A 27,016-nucleotide genomic window follows, 5' to 3' on the forward strand; every position below is an offset into this window, starting at 1 on the left:
AAACCTCTGAAACTATGAGTAAAAAATAAATCTTCGCTCACGTTGATTATCTCAGATAATTTGTCACAGTGGCAGAAAACTGACAACACAAGCTAAATTATTATTTTCCCATTTATTATTTTTGAGTTAAAGTGGGACTGCTGGGTCATTTATACAACTATCCAAAAGGCTGGTTAATATATAACTTAACAATTTATCGGTTCCTTCAGATGTAAGCCAAAAATACTGTTCCTGTCAGCACCAGCCCACAAAAGATGGACAAAGGTCAGCAAATAGTGCCCTTAAAATACACTTATTTTTCACCCAATTCACTCACTTATTCAACAAGCAGCTGTTTGTGTGCCTGCTGCGTCAGATTCTGTCCTAGACTCGGGAGAGACAGCAGCAAGCAAGACAGCCTTGGAAAGAATGACTTTCCATACTTGGATTTTATTATCTTAACAGATTTATAAAAAGTTAAAGCCTGGTATGATGGTGCACACCAGTAATCCAAGCACTCAGGAGGCTGAAGCAGGATGATTGCCACAAGTTCAAGACCAGCCTGAGCTACACGGTGAGTTCAAGGTCAGCCTGAACTGCATGGTGACACCCTGTCTAAAGAAAAAAAAAGTCAAAATGTTTGTTTTTGTATCTTCTATTTGACCAAAACCACACATGCCCATGGATAACAGCACAGCCTTGTCCTTCTAGTGTGGGACTGACCTGTGCTTAGAGTTTACAGAGCCCTCTTCACATAGAGTAGCTCACTGATAACTAGGCGGAAAAAAATGGCTCTCCAAGCCTTGCATATTCCACTTTCATGTTCTATGTTCTAGACAGTCACCCACTTTTAGCAATTTAGTAAAACATCTGTGTCTGGAAAGCCGATCTCTGTTGGTCCTTTTCTGTCTTACATAGCTTTCTCTCACTGACCTCAACATCAGTCATCTTTTCCAGGAAGCTTTCCTTGTCCCTTCATCTACCCAGTTTTTTTCTGGTACTGAGGACTGAACTCAGGACCTTGCGTTGCAAGGCAGGCACAGCGCCACTGAGCTAAATCCTTGGCCCTACCCAGATACTTTTTAATTTCTATCATAGAACTTAATGCACTATATAATAACTGACTAGTCTCTCTTTTCACTAGACTGTGTGCTTCTTATATTTTTAAAATTAATTTTATTTGTACATTTTAGGTGCTTCTTATATTTAGAGAGTAAGTTTTTTATATCTATGAGGATGAGAGAGAGAGAGAGAAGAAAGAAGGGAAAGGAGGGAAGGAGGTGAGGTAGGGAGGGAGGTAAGGTTGATAAGAATTCTCCCCATGACTCATTTTTGGAGTCAGAGTTACATGGTCCAAACACAGTATCATCAATCATTAGCTGTGAGATTGGGCAAGTAACTCAGTTCAACTGGTCCCTTACCCCTGGCATTAAGCAAATGTTTAATAAGCATTTGTTTATGAAAGAGTGCTAGTTATTATCAGAGGTTTAATTCACAATGATCGCTAATATGCATAGCACTTACTCTGTGCCAGGTGCTATTTTGAGTACTTTACATAAATTACCTCCCTTAACTCTAACATAACCCTGTGACATGGGTAATATTAATTATATATTTTTATAGATGAAAATGAAGAAATCTCTGGCCCTGAGGGGATGATTTGCTCAGGTTACTCTGGAGTCCATTCACTTAATATTACACTCTACTGTTTGCTGCTAGCTTCAAGAGAGAATAGGAGAAGAGAGACACTGAGGAGCAGGAAGATTTCCCTACCTCATTAAGAAAAGCATTCTTTACCACTGTCATTTCCCTGGGGATCGTCCTCCCACCGATATCCCACAGGCGCGATCTTCAGTCCACATTCTTTCTGCTATGCCCCGCCCCCAATTCATATTGAAATCCAACCCACAAAGTGATGGCATTAGGAGGTGGGGCCTTGGGTAGGTGATCAGATCAGGAAAGCAGAGCCCTCATGAACAGGGTTAGGGCCCTTACAGAAGGAGCCTAAGGGCTGGCTTGCTCTCCGTATGTCACATGAGGATACATAAGCATGGGTCAATAAAGTAGATGACCCTCCACTAAGAAAGCCACCCCCACTTTAGCACCTTGGGAGGACCCCCAGTAGCTAGGGTTGGATTTCATTCTCCCTTCTCAGTTTAACTGACTAGTAGATTGACCATGGGCCAACTGATGTTCTTGCCTGGGTAGGTGAAGTTGAAATTCATGTTTGATCACTTCAACTGAGGTCTGGTAAATTTAGAAGTGATATAGCTATTCTTCATCTTGTATGTAGAAAAGCAGAGCAAGCAGGTTTCTTGGTCAGGTAAGATTCTGATTTCTTCAATAAAGACCCACCAGCTCAAACCGTAAAAGTGTTTCACCTCATATAAAAGTTTGAACCTAAGCAGCCTGGGGATGGATGCAGGCTTCTTCTACCTTGTTGTTCTGCCACCCTCAGCCTGCAGCTTTCATCCCTAGGTCAAAGACGGCAACTTCTGTTCCTGTCCACTTAGCCACACTTAGGCAGCAAGGAGGAAAAACAAGGAAGGGAGGAGCATCTGCTCTCTTTAAGGGCATAACCTGGAAGTTGTGCATATCACTTCTGCCTGTACTGCAGTGGCCAGAGATTAGCAAATGCCTACAGTTCCCAGCAAGGCAGCCTTGGAGGTAAGTATGTCCTTTAGCTGAGTAGCCATGTGTCCAGCTTAAACTCTCCCCTTGTAGAAGAGGGGAGGAGGGATAACACAGGAATGAGCAATCTCAACTCCTCTCAAGCTGATTCCACTGGTCAGCAGGAAGTGAGCAGAACACAGAGCTCAGGGAAAAAGGAGCAGGGGGGAGCCTGAAGGCTCCAGGACCCAAGGACAGTGATACTAATTCCTACTGACACCTGGTTCTTGGGTTCAGTCCTGCATTGAGACCCAGAAACATTCCTTCCCTTGCACATAAAAACCCCTGGCTTTAATAAGCCAGCTCAAGTGGCCTTCTGTGTGTCTTGACACCAAAAGGTTAAGACAGTCAAAGGCTGAGGCAGGATGAGTGCAAGTGTAAGCCCAGCCTGAGCATCTTTGGGACTTAGGGAGATCCTGTTTCCAAAGAAAAAAATAAAGATCTGAGGATGTACCCAGGGCAAAGGTCCTGGGTTCAATTCTCAGTAACTAACACACACACACACACACACACACACACACACACATGCACACAAACTCAACTATTTTCTCCTAGAGGGAGAAAAATCTCCCTCTGACTCAGGGTTTAGGTGGCACCCACATTCAACAGATATTGATTTGATAATGTACTGCTTCCTGCTGCAGCTGGTGCACTTATATTATATGTCTCCATCAGTTTTGCCAGTTACATAGTTTAGGCTTCTAAATTGCCTCAAAAAACAGAAAGGGTGGAGTCCTGAGGACACTGGAGATCATCGCAGTTCAAAAATTGAAAAGGAAAATCAACAATCTTGGCACAGTCCATCCTGAAATCTGCCAGCACCCAGAAGAAAGGGTCAGCAGCAGCAGCAGCAGCAATAATTCAGCAGCAATCCTAGCCACACTGTTTTGTAAACCTGAAGGGCCACAGGGCTTCCCTCCCTCCCCAGAGTGGACAAATGCTTGCAGGCCCAGAGTGAAATACCAAAGCGATCACCTCATCCTCAAATGAAAATGCCCTAGCCCAGACTTGGAGATGAGTCTAGTAGGAAACTTTTTTATTTTCAGTGTTTTAAATCTAACCAGCTGGAAAGAGGCATCATTTTATTAGACTTTTTTAAAGTGAAGATTTGCTTTTTTAATGGAAAATCTGAATTCCATCAAAAGGCTGGAAAACAATACTCTTGACTAGCTCACTTGATTCAAAGCCCAGCACAACAACACTGTTAAAATACATGGTTTTGTTGATAATCTTCAACAGAAAATAAAGCATAAGGTTTTGAGATGCTTGCCTAATAAGAAATTTAAACCTGTCTTTTGCGGTATCATAATAAAAACTGTGGGATTCATGTTAAACCAAAGAATTTTACATGTCTGCCTGGCATGTAGGAGGTATTCAATTGATTCTTGTTGAATGGGTATGCTTCAAACTGATGCTGAAATCATAGTTTAGATACATTTCTAATATAATATGTTAACATTTTACTCTAAAAACATACAGGATTTGTGAATGAATATTGAAATAAGCTTCACTTACATTGGGAAGGAAATCAAGTCTCATGAGAGGGGTTAAATGGCTTATGGGGCAGCAGAGCCAGAGATTTTAAAGTACAAAGGCAGTATTACAGTACTGCTAGTACTTCTACTTTCTGCTTCATTCTATGTAATGCAGCTAAACTTTTACAATGCTGGATATTCTTAATGGCTTTATAATTTAGAGAAGGGTCAATGATAATAGAATACTGCTTGGCAGCATTGTTTACTTACTTAAGAATATTTTTGAATCCTATATTATAGGCAGCTAAGTTGGGTAAAAATTAATATTCAGTCAGAGGGACTGGGCTTTCAAGGAAGTCAGTGAAAAATAAAGACATGAGAATTGTAGCTAGAGGCGCATTTGAAGAAGGCTAGGTCCCAAGATAAAGCTACAATGGCCAGGCCTACATGCCTCCCTAAGGGATAAACAGTAACTTAGAATTATACTATAATTAGTCTGGTCCAGGAAGTACGGATAGGTATCAGTCACCCACGTAGGTGACCAGAGCATCCTGACCCATCTTTTCCAAAAATGCCTTTGTTCTTTCCATGTACCCTTGCTATGTGACCCACTTCCCTACTGGATCAATATTAACTAAGCAGCTATACTGTACTTGTAATCCTATAGGGTGATTACAGTCTGACCCACATTGTACTCACATTGTGACTTTGCTGTATAAATTACCCCTGACAAAGGGCCATGGAGGCAACCCACTCAGGACCCCTCCTGTCTCTCAGGAGCTCTCAATAAACCTTTCCTACTCTTAACCTCCCTTGTTCCTTAGAATTCATTCTTCAATTTCAGGGGACACAAATGCAATATATCTGGAGAGTTATATTTCTCCTATAACATTATGTTTCTGAGACTTTTTGTAAAAATTATATGTCCATTCATCTACATTGAGTTAGATAATGCTCTGATAACAGCAGTCTCCCCCAATCCCCCCCAAAACAACTTTCAGAGTTAACTAGCTCAGCATTTCTTGGGAGCCCCACAAGAACACTCCCAGGTTTGATGATTCCTTAACAGGACTCACAGGGTTCACATGCAGTCTCACTCGTGACAATGATTCATTGCAGTGAAAAGATGCCAGCACAATCAGCAAAGAGAAAGGAAATATGGGGTGAAATCTGGGGAAAACTTGGCACACACTCCCAAAGGACTCTCCTGTCCCAGGAGAGTCACAATGGAGACACTTAATTCTCCAGCAATGAGTTCTTTCTGAGGCCAGGTTTGCAATGTTCTCTGTCACCAGGAAGCTCACTGGAGACTCAGTACCCAAGTTTTTACTGGGGGCCGGTCAAGGAGACAGTCTCTAATTGGCACATATGCAAATTCAAGACTCCCTGAAGGAAAGCAGGTGTTCAGCCTAAACCATACTGTTTGCACAAACAACTTGGGCACAGTGAGCCACTCTTATCAGTTAAGTGTGGGAACCTCTGTAAAACCCAAGTTCCCAGACACCAACCAGCCAACAGCCAACTCTGCAAGCAGAGTTTCTTGGGTAGCAGTTTAGGTCTGCTCCCCTTTAACTATTTTCTGCACAAACATCACTAGTAGAGTATTAAGAATCATGCTATGACATTAAGGGTTTTTTGTTTGTTTGTGGTGCTGGGGATTGAACCCAGGGCATGGACATGTCAGGCAAGAGCTCCACCACTGAGAGACACCCCTGGCCCCTGGTGTGATGTTTTTTCCCCTCAACAAGTTAATAGCTGTTTTTTTTTCTTTAGTCATTTTGTGATTAATATTTATGGAACCCTTATCATATGCCAGCAACCTGATTTAAACCATTTACAGTGGTACCTTCGTTCACAGATTTAATTCGTTCCACTATTCTGGGAAAGAACACATTTGCTTCATGTGAGAAAGATGGCCACGGTCATGTTCATCACCCGATGCAGAGTCTGCAAACAAAAACAAAAGTTTGCCAAATGCTTCTGTTTATGAACCAAAATGCTTGCAAAAAGTGTTCATGAACCAAAGTAGCACTATAATGTGTATAATAAATCTATAAAACAGATCCTGTGTTTTTGTCCCCATTGTACAGACCAGAACATTTAGTTCCAGCTGAGTGAGTTAAGTAACTTGTCCACAGTCTCACAATAATTAGTAGTGCTGGGATTGGACCAGAGCAGCTAACTAGAACATGGGCTCTGGGGGATTCTTAGCTATTTTGCCACACACCTTCCTCTGCTTCTTCTTCTTGATTTTTTCTTTCTTTTCATACAGTCATCAAAAATCTCTCCCATCCCTCACATACTCACACGCGCACAACAAATACACATCTATATCTCTCCATGTTGTACTGATACCAACTACAGAACCTGGAGGAGACTGGTCTTCAAATTTGTGTTGAGCTGAGTGTAGTGGTGCACACCTGCAATCTTAGCTACTGAGGAGACTGAAGTAGGAGGGTCAAAAGACTGAGGCCAGCTTGGGAAAATTAGAGAGAACCTATCTCAAAAGTAAAATATATATATTCTATATAAATATATATAGGCAGGGAGGTAGCCCTGTACTTGCCTGCACAATGGCCTGGGTTCTATCTCCAGTACCACAAAAAGAAAAAAGTGCAAAAATGAATGCATAACTAAGCCCAGTGGCTGACTGTTTGCATTTATATACTGTACGGGCAACATACAAACATCGTGTCAACTCTGGAAACTCAGCAGAAGAACTCTAATGCAAAAAATCTGGACCAGCTCTAGCAATGTGTTTTAATTTCCTGTTCATTTGGACCTTTTGTAAATCATTTTAGTATTTTTTGAAGTTCAGAAAACTACATGGCTTACTCAAAATAATGCACATATTCATCACCATTAATTTTTAAAAATTCTTATGAAGTGCAGAGCACAGAATTTTTTTTATCATTGTTGTTGTTTGCTTAGTTGGTTTGATTTGGTTTGGTTTGGTTTATGATAAATATTGTACTCAGACCTCATCCATGCTAGGCAAGTGCTCTACCACTGAGCCACAGCCCTAGCCACCCCTTCCAACTTTCTTTTTGTAAAAAATTATAAATAAAGCTGGGTATAGTGGTGCACACCTGTAATCCCAGCACTCCGGGAGGCTGAGGCAGGAGCATCACAAGGTCAAGCCAGCCTGAGCAATTTAGAGACTCTGTTTCACAATAATTAAAAAGGGCTGGGACTATAGCTCAGCAGTAAAGCATTTGCCTAGCTTGTGTGCGGCCTTTGGTTCCATCCTTAATATGCCAAAAAAAAAAATCTGATCATGGTTCTCACTCCTGCGGCCCTCTGCTCAAATCCACATGGATGGATTGGGAAGTACGGCCTCAATATGACCCACTGGTGTTTCTGTGAGTGTGTGAAGGATAGGGGCTTCATTAAGTTGGACTGAGTGATCTTCCTGGAGTGGATTATCCATCCTGACATCTATTCAGCAGAAGAAATCATGCTAGCTTTATGTACTTAAATTTAAAAAACAATTTCAGACAATAAGACAAAGAGCCATGAACAATTGAAAGTGTCTGAGGCCTTCTTGCCTGCTGCTCCTGTTCCCACTGGAGCTCAACTTCGTCCAACTGGCTGGATGCTGTTCTCATACCATAGGCACAGACAAATATGTGGGTCTAACTTGTCAGAAAGTTAGGATGGGGCTTCTGGTGCAGTTCGACAGGTGTAACTGGCTTCAGAGACTTTGCAAAAGGCCTGGGTGACCCTGCACCTGGTTGTGAAGGCAGGGAGAAGAGTAAATTTTGACAAAGCAGAATCAAGAAGCACAGGCTGCCAGAAAAGTAAGAAATTGAAGGGGATGTGATATTTGTTTCTTTGCAATTGATTATTTGAAGGTTCTATCTTAAGGTGATAAGAGTAATTTATATGATGTTTGACTGTGTTTTTTTCAAAGAGCTTTCATATACAGAATATCATCTCAAACCCTCCTCACAGCACCCTGGGCAGGAGGACAGATTATGGCCTCTCATGGATGAGACTTGGGCACAATGATAAAGTGACTGTTTTGCCCTTGGTTAAGGTGACTTCTCAGGACTAGTGACTTACAGTCTTTAACTTTGCACAGTGCTTCTCAATCTTTAACGTGCAGACAAACCACCCGGGGGTGGGTAGATGCAGTAGGTCTGGGGTAGGATGGAGATTCTTCTTTTCTAACAAGTGCCTAGGTGACACAGTGAGAACCTGGAATGTAGAATGCTCTGCAGATGCTCCCTGACCCACAGTGGTTTGACACAATAGTTGGACTCCATGATGGTGTGAAAGTGCACATCCATCATGCACATCACACCTTACAGCTGATCTCTTTCACACTCATCAATTACATGAGGTATCCAACACTTTATTGTAAAGTAGGCTTTGTGTCAGATGAGTTTCCCCAAAGGAAGGCTAATGTAAAGGTAAAGTTAATGTAAAGGTTTAATGTAGGCTAAGATAAGCTGAGAGGTTTGATAGGTAAGGTGTATTAAGTAATTTTTCAACTTAGGATATTTTAAAGTTACAATGGGTTATCATAACATAACCCCATCATAAGTCAAGGAGCATCTGCACCTTTAAGTTGATAGTTTTTCTTACTGTGAAATAAAATCTATGTTCATAAAGAGCATAAAAATTGCATTTATACTCAAAAACTATTATAGAGCAAATACGTATGACTTCTGATCTAGGCAAGAATCAGAACATTACCTGAAGGCTTCTCCCATACATCCGTCCCTAATCATTAACCCTCTCCCTCCTTCCAGGCCAAAACATTATCTTGACCCCTCCAACACGCACTGGGAATTGAATCCAGGCCCTTATGCTAAGCTACATCCCCAACCCTTTTTATTTTTTTATTTTAAACAGGGCCTCGTTAAATCTACAAGTTGCCCAAGCTAATCTTGAACTTGCAACCCTCTTGCTTTAGCCTCCCACAGTGCTGGGATTATGGGTGTATGCTGCAACACCAGGTGTATCTTGATCTTTGTGATGATTATTTTCTTGCTTTAGGAAACTAATTATTTGAAGAGCTCTTTTTTTTGTTGTTTTTGTTACTGTTACCCTGATCCTGATATTTTGGAATCACTAGTATTTTGCATACGGTTAAGGTACACAGCCCAAATATATTGATCTTATTTTTGAAGTCTTTAGTAGGAGAAAATTCCTTAGATAAGCCCAGCCAGGGTCTGCTCAGCAAAATTACTTAGGGAGAAAATGTCACCCCCCAAAAAACAAAAACAAAAACAACAAAGGAGTTGTTTAGGAGTGGGATGTCCTGGAAACAAAAGGACCCAGGATCCTCATTACTGTACCAAGTCAATATTTAACAAATTGGTTATAGTTGCTTAATGTCTGTTATCAATGATGGGATAGATAAGAAATGTCTGAGTGCAGAGGAAACAGTAGAATAGCCGAAGAGGGCGTTACCAAATGCTGTTTGATTGTGAGTGGCCTGGCATATAGTTGTTCCAATTTCCCTCGCTTAATGAAATTAACAGTCTTGAGTTTTTGATAAAATAAAAATTTTTAAAACAAATATAGGTCTTTACTGTGCCTAGCTCCCAATCTGGTTAAAAATGGAACGGTGGCATATTCAAAGAGGCAAGAGCATAAGAGGGATCAGTGCTTATGTTTGGCAACAGGTGTCCAGGAAGTCTTGGGACAGCCAAGTGAAAGACTAAAGCTTCCCAGAAAGCATGAAAATAGGATTGGCAGTGGAACAAAGATGAAGGGAAGGTGGAAAGGCTCTTGCTTCTCTGTAGCCTGAGGCTTCTTCATGCAGTCTACACTAGGTGCATATCAGCTAATTATTGCCATGTAACAAAGCACCCCAAAACGTAGTGACATAAAACAACAACCTATTATTTTTCATGATTCCTTGCTTTAGTGAGGAAGTTCTTATGCTGTTCTCCCCTGGGCATACCTTGGCTGAGAGTCAGCTGGGCTGGAAGGACCAGCATGGTTTCATGCACAGAGCTGAGAGAGTTGTGCTGGCTGCTGTCTGGAGTACCTCAGACTTCCTCATTCTTCAGTGTTTGTCCCAGGGCAGCTGCATTTTTCAGGAATTTTATGAGCCCATTGTTAAACCAGCTTGAAATCAGCCATGGTAGGAGCATTTATACTACAAAAGGACTGGCAAATGTTACAAGGCAGGTCTTCTTTTTCCAGAGTGCTGGCTTACTGGAACACCACTGCCTACATTTCTGTGTGCCTGCAGAGCCTCGCACGGTGGAATGTTCAGTATGCATTTGAGAAACTGAGTCAGAGACAGAGTGGCCAATGGTGCTGCAGTCTCGTGGTCAAAAATGTCAAAAAGGTGTAAAAATGAGGAGATTCAACTTATTATAAAGTGTGAGCAGCTCTGTTACACTGACTTAAAAAATACATAATGACATATTTATATGCTGAAATATAAAAGGACACATCAAGTTCCCCACAGGACAGTAAGCAGTCCATAACTACTCTGATGTGGTGACAAAGATAGGAAGTTGAAGGAGTAAGACATTTCAAGAACCATGCCCCTTTGTGTATCTTTCTCTTTTCTCACTATGTTATCTGTGTTGTTCATATTTTGATTTTTGCCTTTCTGTGACTGTCTTTTCACACATCTCTGCCACTTCTGGCATTCATTAGAGTGGCTAGTTTGTCTATTTTTATCTAAATTTGGGTTTTTCTCAGATCTATGTCTTGGTGAGAGAGGAGTATGTGTAGAAAGGTTGGTTAGTTGCTTTTTCTGCACAGTTTGCTATGCTTCTTACATAAGCATTTTCCTCAAGGCCCTGGGATGCAACTGTAAATATCCCATCGCTGACCTGTGGTGTTTCTAGGGTTGTTTGCATCCTAAGAATGACTCCTTGGGACTTCCTTACATTACCTTACATTACCTACATTACCTTACATTACCTACAATCCCAGGTATCTCTTTGGCTTCTTCCACTGTCTTATGTTTTTCCTCTCTCCTTTTCTGATTGGCCAGGAAAAAAATAAAGAATAAAAGCAAAGTATATAAAATACGCTTACCCTTTTCTAGTTATGTTGCAAAACTCAATCTACTCTGCTGGCTTTCTTTCCTCTGCCCATCCTTAAATGTTAAGTGTTCCCCAAAGCTTTGTTTTCTGACCTTAGGCTTCTGCCTCCTGTCAATCGGTGGGTGGTCCTGAGTGATTTAATCCACTGTCAACTGCTAAAACTGATGACCCAATCCAGAGAGCCTCATGTAATTCACCTACCCACTAGACATCACTATTGGAATGTACCAAAGGCTCCCAGTGCTTATTTCAACCTGAACTCATCATTTCCTTAAACTTCAATTAAAGAGATATAGTCTAAACATCTCCCTTACTTCAAAAAAATCCTACTGCTATGCCTGTCACAACTATCCATTGCTGTATAACAAAACACCCCAAAACTTAGTGGCTTAAAACAATGAGTCATTATTTTGTACATTTCTATGTGTTGGCTGGCTATTCCTATCTTGGGTTCTTTTGGGCTCATTAATGTGTCTGCACTCAGCTAGCATCAGCTGGGCTGGGAGGCCCAAGATGACCTTGCTCATGTGTCTGGCTGTTGATTGTTGGCTGGAGAGCCTCATGTCTTCACCACATGGCAGCTTAACCTCCAGTAGGCCAGACTGCTTCCTTACATCGGAGTCTCTGGTGGGCAATGTTTCAAACCAGCAAAGGCAGAAGTTGTCAGGCCTGTTAGGCCAAGCTTCAGAACTCTTATGTCATGTCTGCTGCATTTTATTTGTCAAACCAAGTCACAAGGTTAGCTTCAGTTTAAGGGGGTAGAAAAATGGTCTCCACTCCTCAGTGGGAGAAGCAATGAGGTCACCTGGCGAAGGAAGGCACTTAGCAGGATAGGTCAAATTTGTAGGCATTAATCAAACTACCATTATACCATATTAAGGCCTATAGGATTTGTTCTATGTGAAGGTCCTTTGTTTTAGGATGATGACTCTAGTGTTCTGTGTATAACAAGTTAGAAAGGCCAGAGATGGATAGCAAGCTCAGTAGGGATCTTGTTTCGGTGGGCCAGACAAAAGGCAGAGGGCACTGTTCATAAGTGAGGGATGAGGAATTCAAATGAAAGGATGAACACAGACACTTACTTCTGAAGTAGAATTTGGAGAGTCAAGTGCCTATTATATCCTCAATACTAGTATAGAGGATGTTGGGAGATGTGATTACCTATTAGAAAAACATATTCCAGACAACAAAGAGCTACTCAAGTGTTTGGCTAATGAGAAACTTAAGATCTTGGGAAAATGAAAACCTAATGCAAAAAATTAGGTTGTAGTAATCAGCATTCCTTTTCTTTGCCTGATAACAGAATCTCTCTCATGGTGGATCTTTCTTTCTTCCTCTCTGTCTCTCTCTCTCCCCCCCTCTCTTTCTGTACCGGGGATCAAACTCAGGACCTTCTGCTTGTGAGGCAGGTGTGGTGCCCCTGAGCTAAATCCCCAGCCCCTCATGGTGGATTTTTCATTCGGAATTACTTAGGTCCCTACTCTTATCCCCGCCCCCAAATGCATATATCTTCCCACTTTGGAGCCCACAGGCTAGTAGTGGCCAGAGTAGTTCACCCCTGCAGCTGAAGTACTGGTTCAGGGATGCATATGTGACCCAAACCTGGACTATAAGCACCTGCCCCCGGACTTCTACAGGCACTCTTCAGGAAGACTGGTTCTTCCTGCTGGCTTGCACAGCTGTGGGGATGTGAGGCTAGAGCTGCTAATGTCATGCTGCCCAACATGTAGAAGAAGACTGTGTCAGCAGAGTCAAGCAGGGCTGACAGATGGAAAACCAAAAACTGTCATATATCATTACAAACTGTATCAGTTTTTGCTCCTGGATCCAACTATGCCTAGGACAGATGGAGCTCAGAATTCCCTCTTACATAAACCAAGGAATTCCCTTTTTCTTAAACTAGTTCAAGTTGCATTTCTTTCACATGCAACTAAAAGGTTCTGAATAATTCCAAAACAAGCACAAGATTTTTATAACCAAGATTTTGAAGATTCTGATTACTTGCTTCTGTGTGCTTCCCTGCAAACCATCCTGTATTCAGCTATATTATTCTTCTAAAATATTGCTTTTGCCATACAAAAACCTTCTAAGGACTGCTGCTTTTTATAACTATTTTAACTCAGTTCAAACACAATCCAGATTTAATTTGCGTTTTTAAACCAATTTCTCCTAGTATTCCTTTTAGTCATGTTAGTTTGTTTACTATACCCATCTTTGTTTTCTTGTTCATTTCTCCTGTTCACCTATTTTTGAAAGCATTCCAATCCCCCTCTGCCCATAGAAAACCCTCACACTTAATATCCCAATTCACATACACTTCTTTCATAAATATTTTCTCTGAACACAATGACCCAAGTTCTTTGCCTCTTCTGAACTCCCATTGTACTGATTAACTGTCCTGTTCTTTGCACATGTAATAATATACAGCCTTCTGTTGTTATTTAGGCTTTTAATTTGCATTAACCTTTTGTTCCTTAATAAATTTTAAATCTGGGAAAGGCTTGATGATGCGAGGTCAGCCACTCAGTGCTTCAGTCTGTTTCCGGTTGCCATACCAGAATACCCCAGACTGGACAACCTGTAAAGAAAAGACATCTATTTCCATCTGTTTTGGAGGCTGACGTCTGGACACAGCCTGACACGGTGGGAAGACAAGCAAGCACTGGAGACAGACAGAGAGGACAAGAGGGGAGCTAAGTTTATAATAAACTTGCTCTCACAGTGACACTGGTGACCAAATCACATCCTATTAGCTCCCCAACCCCCAACACTGCTGCACGGAGGACGAAGTTTCCAACACATGAACTCTGAGGGATATATATTCAAACTATGGCACTCAGGAAATTAAGAAAAGATGTTCTGTGCCATTTCAGAAGGAAACAATTGGATAGGGACTCTGGTCAGAGAAAACACAGGAGGACTTACAGTGGAGATGTCGTAAGGCTTCTTTACGATAAACAAAAGAAAGTGAAGGTTTAAGATGACCATGCTAGTTATCAGATTCACCCTTTCTCTCTTTCTTTCTTTCTTTCTTTCTTTCTTTCTTTCTTTCTTTCTTTCTTTCTCCCTCTCTCTTTCTTTCTTTCTTTCTTTTTTCCTTTTCTTTCTTCTCTCTCTTCCTTCCTTTCCTTATTTCCTTTCTTTTTCTTTCTTTCCTTCTTTCTTTCTGTTTTTAAGACAGGGTCTCACTATGTAGTTCAGGCTACCTTGAACTCACTCTGTAGCAAAGGCTGGCCTCCAACTTGAAGTGATCCTCCTGCCTCAGCCTCCTGAGTACTGGGAATACAGGCACGTACCACCATTCCTGGCTCACTCCCTTTTCTATAGTAGAAAGTCTTAGCTGTGAAATTGTCTGACTGAGGACCACATTCTCCAGCCCCAATATCCCTCTCAATGGCCATATGCCTAGTTCTCAGCATGGAAAGAGAGCAGAAAGGACAAGGGCCACATCTGGGCCAAGGTGGTTAGAATGCAGATGTGCCTTCTCTATTTCACTTTCCTTTCTGCCCACTGGACACAGAGCACTCAGAAGGCCCTTAGGATAATGGCTCATAGGATGAGAAAGTCTGTCTCTGAATTACCATATGGTAAAGAAAAATCAAAACTGCCCCTGACAAGGACCTTGGCATGGGCTGCTCCCTGAGAGAGATATAAATTCCACTGTGTTCAGCAACAGAGACGTAGAGGACTGTGTGTTGCAGCAGTGTACTAGTCAGGGAGACAGAAGGGTGAGGAGGGAATAAAAAGGAGGAAGAGAAGAAGGGAAAAGGTGTGTGTAGGAGACAGACAGAGAGAGAGAGAGAGAGAGAAACAGAGAGAGAGAGGAAATTGATTAATTGTAAGGAATTGCTCAGGTAATTATGGCAGCTGGCAAGTCCAAACTGCAGAGTTGGCCAGCAAGCTGAAGATCTGGAAGAACTGAGAGTGTAGCTCAAATCTGAAGGCCTTCTGCATGTAGAATCCCCTTTGCTTGAGTAGGTGGAGCTTTTGTGCTTTTGAGTCAGTGAGGCTCACCTCCATCGTGGAGGGCAGTCGATTTTGCCCAAAGCCAACTGACTTACATGATAAGCTCAGCCAAAACTCCCTCACAGAAATTTCCACAATAATTTTTGACTTATATGTGGGAACCATGGCCCAGCCAAGCTGAAACAAAAAGTAACCATTCTATGGATAATGAAGATGTGGTTTTTTATACAACAGAGTACTACTCTGCCATAAAGAAGGATAAACTTGAGACATTTCTAACTAAATGGATGCACCTTGAGACCATACTTTTAAGTGAAATAAAAAGGATGCACATGTTTAAATACCACATTGTTTTTCTGATGTGAGAAACCAAAAGTATAAATAAGGACCAAAATGTATAATAGATATTGGGAAATAGAAAATGTTCAAATGGTAAGGGGAACAAGAGAGGGGAGAAAGGAAAGAAAAGACAAGAAAAAAAAGAGAATAGAAGGAAAAAATGGAAATAAAGTTTTTGTAAATAAGGAGAGGGAGAGGAGTTGAAGGGAGGGGAGGGAAATGGGAAAAAAAGAAAAACAAGATATATCATGTACAGGTACAAATTCCCTGTGATGAATGCCATCATTATGTATATCTAAAATGTACAGTAAAATTGTTAAAACACACAAAAAATTAAAAACCCAATTTCATCTGAACTGAAAGTTTTATCATTTTATATTTTGTATGGAGGTCTATGATCCATTGAGTTATTTTTGAACATGATATAAAGTACTGATTGAAGTTTTTTGTTTGTTTGTTTGTTTGTTTTTTGGTACTGGGGATGGAACTCGGGTCCTTGCACTTGCGCAGCAGGCAGCAAAACCACTGAGCTAAATCCCCGGCCCCAGATTGAAGTTTTTTAAAAGTAACCATTCTTAGCAGATGGTACTTCCCCAATTTACACCAAGGTGTCCTGTGACTAATTACCATGCAGAAATAGCATTTTGTTCATTCACCTGTTTGCACCCAGAGGCTGTTCCTACCTTACCAAAGAAAAATGATGTTCTTTTCAGAGCGTGCTGAAAACAGCAAACTTTCTACAAAGAATGAAAGGTTGCAAAAGCACTGGAGAGTACGCAGTGCTCACTGCTTAACGCTGCAGTCATCCATGTCCGCACAGGAAAGAACATGGTCGCCCGAGTTCTAATAAACGATTTATTTCTCCGCCCATACGAGAATCAGACACTGTGAAGATAAACACAGAGACGCCTGCCCCACCCCTCTCCTCTGCCACAGAGCTAACAATGGGTTCTCCCAGGGAAGGACGAGGTCACCCACCTTGTGTGTCCACTGCTATGGCTTCCCCGTCTGGGCACCTTGACAATGGTTGTAAGGGTGGAACAATGAGGCTGAGCAGAGGGCTGCTATAAATCAACATGTCAGGGAGCAATTAAAAGAATTAACTTCTTTACCTTTGGCCACAAAAAGAACCTAAAAAATAAACATCTCTGTAGCTCCTCACCATGAAATAAGTGGAAAGGATTATTCTTGGCCCTCAGAATGACATGGAAAAACTTTCTATAACCAGCATTCTGGTCAATGCCCTGTAATGATCTAGGCAACTTCCTACTTTCTCTATGAAGACCTTCTTGCCACTCCAGGGCTGTTTATTTTTCAGGCATTGACTCATTTATTTAACAATTCCAGTTGAGCATCTATGATAGAAATGACACTGTCAGGAATTATAAGAGACTCAGGGTTCAAGTTTTCATCTCAGTAAACTTAGTGTATAATACTAATTGTGTGTGTGTGTGTTCACACTGTCATTCTAAAGGGTGACGCTATCCTATCTAGCCCTCTGTGCTCTTCTGGACTCCCCTGATTGGGAGTACCTGAACACTCTGAGACCAGTAAGAGGGGCTACTTTATGGGTCTCCACTCTTGAAGGCCTCTCTACCTTTGATCAAAAGAAACCACGTTTTGGTAGTCTGAATAAGATAAAAGGGGTAGAAGGATCCTGTTAAACTCTCTTGTCACCCTTAAAAAAAAAAAAAAAAAAAAGAAAGAAACCACTTTTCATTTGAATTGCAATGGAATTACAGAAAGAGGGCCTGGGACATAGACAAGAGGGGTCAAGGGGATTCATATGTGGGTCAGGATAGGAGTGTCCAGCATCCCAGTGGCCTGTGGCCCTTGTCCACTTCCCAGGGGCTCTTCCCTGATTCTAGAAGGAGGTCAGAGCAAGCATGACATGGGTAGGAAGCCCGCTGACCTAAGGACTTACAAATAATCTCAGCAAAGAGCCAGAGCTCCTACACTCCCAGGCCACAGGGAAGCCCACAGCACAGTGTGCCAGGTGCACATACAACCAGGGCTGCCAGAGCCAGGTTCTGGAGCATGAAGCACAGCTGTCTGCTGCTCCTCACTCCTCCCTCCTCACACTTGTTCTTAAAGCTTAGTAGGGCTTGGAACCAGGAATCTGAAGCAAATCCCCTTGTTTGGCAGTCAGTGTTGGGCCTTTAGCCTGCTGGCCCACTGGTCCCTTGGGCTCTCTCTCATGCTTCCAAGAAGAGGCAACAGGCTGGGAGGGGCCTTCCTACCCTCACTATGGAGGACAGCTCTTCGTCTATTTATCAAGCTGAAAAGTTTATTCTGAAGTTTGGGTATTTTTGTTGGGTTGAAGCTTCTGTAATTCCTCTGGCTAGGCTGTAATTCCAACATCCCTGCTCCCAAATTCGCTGTATTTTTTTTTTTTTCTGGCTGAACCTCAAAGGTCAGCCTGGAGAGGCTGGAGGAGGGTGGGATTTCCCCTCATGTCAAATAAACAAGGAAGTGAAGGGGGCCTCTGTGTTCTCAGAACTCCAAGCATGAAATGATGTGAGCCTAAGCATTTAAATCACTTGGCTGAGATTAAGGATGAAAAGCTTTCTTTTTCATACCAATTAGATCTGAGCCTCCATGATGCATTTTGGGACCTGTGATTATTACTGTAATTACTCTTCAATTCATGCCCTGGGTGTTCTGTAAAGCTTTAATAAACAATAGTAATAACAGTAGCCAACATTTATATCTATACTCCTGGCATTGTATCAGGGGTTTTAATACATATCTATAACATTTTAAATTATTCTCATTTTACAGCGGAGACACAGAAGTACAAGAAAAACAACAAACAAGAAACAAACAAAAAACCCTGCCCACAGACACCTAGTTGATCAGAGTGAAGGCAGAATTCAAAACTTGTACTTTGGTTGTCCAGAGCTCTTTTAATCTACTCTACTATCTCACAAGGAAAATGAAGCAAACCAAAACATACTCTAAACCTCCTGAGGACCTTTGCAGTGTAAACTGATGAATCCTTTCATTAAGTGAAAATATTTAGTCTGTGTAAATCCACAGTGTATATACACACTTTTTGGGATACTTAGGGTAGACTACAATATTGCTGTTTGTGAAAGTAAACATGTGTTAAGGGATATTAAAGATAACTTTGTTCACTGAGTGCATCTCTTTGTGATACTAAGATGAGAAAAGCAGATGAACGCTCCCCTGAAGGAGTGTAGCTTTTCCCCACCCCTTCTTATTCTTGCTGAAAAAGAGAATGTCCATTTTATTTGTGGCAGTGAGACAATAGTTTAAAACATTTTTCTTTTTTTGCTTACCATAGTAACACATCTCATTGTAAAATGGAAAAAAATTACAAGAAATTTTCCAGTAATGCCAGCCCCAAAGAAACAAACACAATTACAGATAACAATGTTAACATAACTCTTCCTCCAAAGAAGACACGGAGGATACCTGCTCGTAATTCCTTGCCTGGCTCATGCAACCCAGAAGGATATGAAGACTTCTTTTTTTTTAAGCATGCGGCTCCTAATCTCAGGGCAAGCATAAACACAGCTGAAAGTAAATATGAAACAAAACTCTGGCCATACGGGCTGAGAAAGCCCCTCCCCCTGGCCCCTGTCTTTTAAATTTATTTCCATGAGAAGACACCAAAGACATTAAAAGTTAGGATTATTCTAGAAAACCCAGGGTAGATAGCCACCAGATGTATAAGGGAATCAGGCACACTGCAGTAGACATTCAGGAGATGTTTGCTGAATAAAAAAAGGGAAATCTTTATTTATATTTATATTTATAAAACAAAACCACTCTGAAATGCATACAAGACCTCACAGATTTTCCATTTACCTTCTTCCTCTTCCTCTTCTTCCCCTTTCGTTTCCCCTTCCTCTTCTTCATTTTCTTCTTTCATACACGGCAAGGGGAAAAGCAGCTCAGTGATTCCTAGCTAAATTTTATTTTGCTTTCACTTTCTGCCACTTTCAGTTCCTCTTACTGCACTCTGAGATTCACTAAGTACAGCAAGCCTGGTACACAGGCTGAGCTGACAAGGGACAAGAGTTTGCCTGCAGTCAGGGAGCACAAGACATTAATAATGCAATGTCCACGTGGTTCACACTCAGGAACCTCTGGAATGAAACACAAAGAACCCTGGATCTGGGCTACTAAGTACTTTTTGAAAATGCTTCACTGAAAAAAAAAAAAAAAAAAGAAAAAGAAAATGCTTCACTCCCAAAGAGTGGTAAGGACTTTACAAGGGCTATGAAAAAAATGAATTTAAGTTAATAAAGCTTTTTATTGAGTGTTTACTGTGTGTTACTATAGGCTTTACATCTATAACTCACTTCATCTTCAAAACAACCCTATAACGGGCCGGGGATTTAGCTCAGTGGTTCCACTGCCTGCCTCAAAAGCACAGGGTCCCAAGTTCAATACCTAGTACCAAAAAAACCCCAACCCTATAAAGAAGTTACAGCTATAATCCCCACCTTACAAATGAAACAACCAAGGCACAGAGAAGCACAGTAGCTTGCTCAAGATGAGAAGCGAGACAAGATTTGAATCCTTGCAGCCTGCCTGGGGACCTGCTATCACATTCATATCGAGGCCATAATTCGTCTGTCTTGCTGGTGGGTGGCTCTGATCTGAATTCCATTGTCTGACAGTTCACTGCCTCTCAGAAGACAGAGATACTTGATGTATTAATGGGTTGCTGAATTTTAGGGTGTATAGGTTGTCCCCCCTCCCAGAGTTGAACAAAACATTTCTGAAATGTTGAAAATTACATTTTAAAAAGTTGTATGTTTTTTCTTACTAAAACATATCATTTGTTCATTCTTTTCAAGATAATTTTTAAAAATTTTTATTGGTACATTTTTGCAGTACATAATTACTACAGCAATTGTGGGGAGCCAGTAAATGTATGAAACACATCTTAATTCTTTTTTTTTTTTTTGGTACCAGGGATCAAACTCAGGACCTTGTGCTTGTGAGGCAGGTGCCGGAACCACTGAGCTAAATCCCCGGCCCACATCTTAATTCTTTTTACTTCCCATTTCTTTCCTGACCTCATTTACAAAAGATCTACCTTTCTGTCCCCTATTATATATCTTTTTGTTCTTTAATTTATTTATACTTTGGTTTCTCATACTGTATAAGAGAAACCAGATGGTATTTAAATTTGTGTGTCTGATTTGTTTCACTTAACATTATGTTCTCAAGGTGCATCCATTTTTCTACAAATGACTCAATTTTATCCTTCTGTATATCAGAGCAGTATTCTGTTGTGGCTTAGGCCTAGATGTCACCCCAAAGTCACAAGCAGTTATAGGTGGGGCTTTTCAGTGGTGGCTGGATCTAGAGTGTGTGATGCTGGGATTAAGGATGTGTGATTCCTAAATTAGTCCAATGATTAGTTCTGGGTGGGGATAATGGGAAGGCCCACTCTGGGTGTGAGCGTTATCTATCCTAAGGGCACGTAGCATGGATAGAATATAAGGGACAGAAAGAAGGCTGCTCTGTGGCTGGCTGCTTGCTTCCTCGATACTTCACTGCTTTGCTGCTTTCCTGCCTTCTGACTGCCATGATCTGTTTCTCCTTTGCGATGCCCCTCTGCAATGCCACCTTGCCTTGGAGCCAGCCCACTACGAAACGAAACCCCTACAAACACTGAGCCAAAATAAACTTTTCATCCTTTAACTTAGAACGTAGGGTATTTTGTCTCAGCAATGTGAAAAGTAACTAAGACATATTCTATTATATAAATACCACTTTTTCTTTATCCATTCATCTGTTGGTGAAAATGTAGGCTGCTTCCAAGATTTAGTTCTGATGAGTTGTGCTGCTATAAACATGAGTATGCGTGTATCACGGTAATATGATTTTTTTTCAAGAAGATACTTAGAAGAGAAATAGCTTGAATTGAGTGGAATTTCTATTTTTAGTTTTTGAAGAATCTCCATACTGATTTCTATACTCAGATGTACTAGTTTATATTCCCACCAATAATGTAGAAGGGTTCCTTTACCCTTGCCAGCATATTATTTGATTTCTTAATAATAGCCATTCTTCCTGGAGTAAACTGTAATCTCTCAGAGTTGTTTTAATTTGCACTTTTCTAATGGCCAGAGATGTTCAACATTTTTTCATTTATTTATTTCCCACTTGTACTTCTTATGAGAAGTTTCTATTCCTTTCAGTTGCCCCTCTTTTTCTTGTTGGGTCTTTTATTTTGGAGGGTCTACATTTTTTGAATTCTTTATGTATTCTAGATATTAGTCCTCTGTCCAAGGAGTAGCTGACAAAATTTTGTTCCCATTCTATGGGTTGTTTCTTTACTCTGCTGGTTGTTTCCTTTTCTGTGCAGAAGATCTTTAATTTGATATGACCCCAGTTGTTGATTACTGATGTCACATCTTGTGCAATTGGGGTTCTGTTTAGAAAGTCCATACCTATGCTTATATCTTCAAGAGCTTTACCTATTTTATCTTCCAGAAAGCTAAGTGTTTTTGTTTTAATATTTAGATCTTTTTTAGCCATGTGTGGTGGCACATGCCTGTAATCCCAGCACCGGGGAGGTTGAGGCAGGAGGACTGCCACAAGTTTGAGGCCAGCCTGGGCTATGTAATGAGTTCAAGGCCAGCCTGAACTACATAGTAAGACCCTGTCCCAAAAAAGAAAAAAAACTAGATCTTTTTAATCTATTCTAATTTTAGTTAAGTACATGCTGAGGCATCGGATCTAGATTTAATCTTTTGCATGTCTATAGCCAGTTTTTCCAGCAACATTTGTTTTAAAAGGCTATCTTTTCTCCAGGGTATGTTTTTGCTTCTTTGTCAAAGATCAAATGGCTGAATAGGCTTGGAGTTGTTTCTGCATCCTTTATTCTGTACAATTGATCTATATGTTTCTTTTTGCACCAGTACCATCCTGTTTCTATCATTGTAGCTTTGTAAAATAATTCAAAACCAGGATTGTAATGCCTCCTGCTTTGCTCTTGTTGCCCAGGATTGCTTTTGCTATTCTGGGTCTCTTTTGGTTCCATATGAATTTTAAGAATATTTTTCACTAGTTCTGTTGATATTTTGTTTAGATTTGCATTAAATCTGTATGTCAGTTTTGAAAGTATGGCCATTGGTTGTACCTGTCTAGGAACAGGGGATATCTTTCCATTTTCTGATGTCTTCTTTAATCTCCTACTTCAGAGTACTATAGTTTTCATTAGAGAGGTATTTCACTTTCTTTGTTAGGCTAATCCCTAAGTATTTAATTTTTCTTGCAGCTATTGTGAATGATATTGTTTTCTTAATTTCTCAGTGGGTTCGTTATTGGTATACATGAATGCTATTGAGTTCTGTGCTTTGATTTTTTGTCCTTAAGATCACTGAGTACCTACTATTAATATAGCAATTTGCTAACACCTGTTAAAAAAACAAAGATGATAAAACAATTCTATCTGGTAGGGTTTCCAAGGAGTTTTGGAATCACACACACTGTATGTATGTTTGCGTCTCATTCCCACTCCCTACCAGCTGTGTGATTTTGTGCAAATTGCCTAATCTCTCTGAGTTTAGCTTCCTTACACAGAAAATACAGGTAATAGCAGTTATCTTGGAGGGTTGCTCCAAAAAGAAAACGTGCTAATGCATGTAGAATGTCAAGTAGAATCCTGGAGACACTGTAGAAACATAATAACTGTTAGCCAGGCTGTATGAGGGAGATAAAATAGACAAAATAAATGAAGGCAGCCCTATGGTACAGGACAGTGCAAGCCACAAAAAGTCCATGGGAAATAAAATTGGATGATTTATGCCCAGCACTTCCCTACAGCAGGAACATAGTCACTGCGCATAATGGGAAAATCCATGGACAGTCTGCTTCCTCCTGTGTAGTTAGTTCCAGGCTGGCCCAAAAGATACTGAAGTTTCTTCCACCAATAAGTCCCATTTTAACCAACTTTCTGGTATCCATTCTTCCTTGGAAAGACAAAAAACAAAGAAAACATAATTGAATTTCTCCACAAATAAGGTGGAGTCATTTTTCTTTTACTTCTAATTTCATTGATAGGCTAAGCATGGGAAACAGCCAACTCCTAATGTCAGGCGTGTAGATGGGAAGCATGGCAAAGCAAACAAAAATCTCAGGGTACAGGATTATTTTTTAATTAAAATTATATAAATAACAGATGATCCCCTGAGCGGGGAGAAAATTTGACTTCTTAGAAACTTGTGTTCTAAAAAGCTAGAGTTCTTTACTTCCCTCACTTTATCTCCTCCAGAGGGTAGTATAACTTTAAATGAAAAAAATGATTTTAATAAAATCAATTTAAAAATTGGCTTCTGGCCTAAGAACCAGAATGACACAGTTTAACCTCAGCCCTACATTTTGTTCTTGTTATCACTTGTTCATTGGTAGGCAGTATCTTTTCAGCTCTCCTGATAGTAACATTGTTATCTGAGTTCCAGGCATTGTAAATGTATTTTAACTGTGTATTCTTTAATAACTTTGTATAATAATTTGCAACCCAATTGTTTTCTCTTTAATGCTTTGGATAAGGGTCAGTGGAAAGGCCTGGGAATTACAATAGCTACTTTAGAGCTTTTTTGACTAGCAACCTTGTGTCTTAAAGAGTCTTTAGGTCGTGTATCCTCACCTGTCAAAAAAAAAATAAAGTAAATGTGTCCATGTACAAACCTCTGTGCTCTAACACCCAATTCCCAACTCTGTACTAGGGATTGAACCCAGGATGCCCTGAGCTATAGCTCCAGCATTTTTTAAATTGTATGTTTTGGAAGCAGGGTTTCACTAAATTGCCCATGCTGGCCTTGATTTTGATCTTCCTGCCTCAGCATCCTGACTAGCTGGATTATAGGCACACACAACCACGCCCAGCTAAATTCTATGTTTTTACATCTGCATTATTAAGTTTTCCTGAAGAAGAAAAATGTCCAATCGGAACTACTTTTCTTTTGCTGACTGTAAGCAGAATTAGCTTATTTGTGCATTGGCAAACTGCTACTTCTATGGTTCTGTCTCGTTTTGATCTCAGAATGGTTTACTTTATATCTCAAACTTATATTCAAATGATTACATTTGATTTATTTTGTATGTCAGTCTAACCACTAAGCATATGTCATCATATCACTTAATTTATAACAGAACATAAATCTGCTGTGTTAGCTTTTCTAGTTTAAATAGCATCTGGCAATTTACAGTCACTCACAAGAAAATGTACAGTGAAAAACACTAAATAACAAACAATAGCCAAGAGATTCAGAAGAGAAATTTAAAAAAAATTCAAGGCAGATTTTTGTTTAAATCTATGGTTTTCTTTTTAAAAATTGTCAGTGTTCATTTAATCTTTTTTTCTTGCATCTTGCTGTGCCCACAGTTTTAAGAGCAGACACACACGCCCTACACATACTCTACATACTGTTCATTTCTGAAGTGGGATAACTGGATAGGCACAGAGGGAAAGGAGACAAAGTTGGGTTTTTTTCCATGAGTTTCAAGCTTCAGATAAAAAATAGAGTTTAAAGTAAATAAATATGCCATTTAAAAGCCTCTGGGTTTTTTGTACCTTTTTGTTGAGGAGGGGGTAAGGAATAGTCTACAGAGAATTTAAGAAAAGCTATGGTTTGTCTTTCTGGAAAACGCATTGATATACACAACCCCCGAACTGTAAAGACTGCCATGGACTCTAGGTTAAAAATACCTGGCTTAGATGTGGGTGAAGAAATAGTTTTAAAAATGTTGAACAGTATGATTACTGACTGAATTATAGCTAACAAAGGGAAGGCAGACCCTTAGTCTTCTAAAACATTTAATACATAATTTGTGTATGGAGTAAGCTAATTCCCGTTCACAAACAATAAATTTATTAAAAATATGTTAACAGATTTGGTTAAAGAAACCTGGGTTTTAGACCACTGTATTCCTCTCCAGAACAGTAGGGGGAAAAAGCCAGGAAATCTTTTCATTGTAGAAACTGACTTGTTTCCTTCTCAGAACTGGAAATTTTAACATACAATGCCTTGTACTTAAATCTATACTTTCAGCATCCTACGTAAGCCAGGACTCATTTGGTGGTTTCTATATATTTTAATTATGTTATTTTTCACCTAGAAAATGTTTTTAGACAATAGAAAAAAGAAATTCATAAAACTGTGATACTCTAAATTGGAATTGTTTTGATACAAATTAGAACCTTCACAAAAATCAGTAATCCTTGTAAGATATGATTGTTGAAAACTAGAGCGCTTTATAAGGCAGGTGCAGTGGCCCACACCTGTAATCCCAGTGCTGTGGGAGGCTGAGGCAGGAGGTTCCCAAGTTTGAGCCCAGCTTAGGCAATTTAGTGACTTAGTGAGACCCTGTCTCAAAATAAAAAAATAAAAAGGGGCTAGAGGTGTAGCTCAGTGTGAAGACTCTGGGTTCAATCCCCAGTACTGCAAAAAAAACCCCACCAAAACCCTCTCAAACAAAACAAAAAATCTGAATCACTTTAGCCAATGGTGATACAAGGAGTGTTTTGGCAGGTGACAAAGACATGTTGCCACTTACTCCATTCTTTTTAAGACAGAAATATTAAATCCACCCTTGTTCTTTATGAATCCTTCCAAGGAATCCTCACCAATCCACATGAAAGGCAGTCTTTTATGAAGACTTTTTCTTTTAAGTGTAACAGAAAGTTATAGCAGTAATGTGAAAACATGGGGTACGTTAAGAGAGAACTAAAGAGAAAAAGAGACAGTGTTAGGAGTGTGGAAGGGCTTTATTATGCCTAAGATTCTAAAGCATCTTGAGAAGCTGACAAATTACTTCTCTAATTAGCATCATGAATGGAGCTTTCTCCATCAAGGAAAGGCTGTTATTATTCAACATGTTCAGCAAAAAGATATCGTTTCATTGAGAATTAATTTTTTTGTATCTTCCTCTTGGCTCTTTTCTCACTTTCTTGGACCTTATACAACACACTTCAACAAATGGCCAGCTCCCATTTATTCTGCTTGCTCTGATGAGCAAGACGTCTATTTGGTGTCGCATGAAGGGCACCTCACTGTCCAGTGTCCACCTGCTGACCTCACACCATCAATGGGTCTGACACTGGGGAAAGCTGCCAAGAAACTGATGGGGAGAAGAGGGCAAACAAGAACTGCAGGGGAGCCAAAAGGCCAACACAGCGGGCTCCCTCTGGAAGGCTTCTGGGAAGTAGTGAAGGTCGGTTCTTCTGTATTTTTTATTTTGTAGTCTATTTTCAACCCACAATGATCCTTCTAGGGCACCATTCACCGGACAGGTGTATGCTTCTTTACATTATCTTTTCATTGACATATCTTTTTATCCTCAAATAAATTAAAAGCTCTTTGATGGTGGGGAGGTGGTAGATGACTACAGTATAGTGTCTTTGCCTCGTATCCTCTTCCTTTGATTTCTGTGGGTAACTTCTCCCCTACTCCACATGGCATTGATGTGGCTATCAGTTACAGCTCCCTACTTCCCTGACCATAATGATTGGCTCATGAGACTCAGACAGAGCTAATGAGAGGTGTTACAAATAAAGGGATCGGGGGGACATTC

The 27,016-nt window shown here is 40.4% G+C and overlaps 1 long non-coding RNA gene across 1 annotated transcript in view; it reads left to right on the plus strand.

The window, feature by feature from the left end:
• The first annotated feature begins 232 nt into the window (after positions 1 to 232).
• The window catches only part of LOC106009096 (uncharacterized), a 50,772-nt gene continuing 23,988 nt past the window's right edge, over positions 233 to 27,016 (plus strand). Inside the window, exons 1-2 of the long non-coding RNA XR_001183220.3 lie at positions 233 to 553; positions 5,983 to 26,656. This is a non-coding gene — a long non-coding RNA (uncharacterized LOC106009096). The remainder of the gene's footprint in view (positions 554 to 5,982; positions 26,657 to 27,016) is intronic.

This window comes from Heterocephalus glaber, unplaced genomic scaffold (assembly GCF_053883595.1).
Source record: "Heterocephalus glaber isolate CG9 unplaced genomic scaffold, H.glaber_assembly_v1.0 deba00001442, whole genome shotgun sequence".
Taxonomy (NCBI): domain Eukaryota; kingdom Metazoa; phylum Chordata; class Mammalia; order Rodentia; family Bathyergidae; genus Heterocephalus; species Heterocephalus glaber.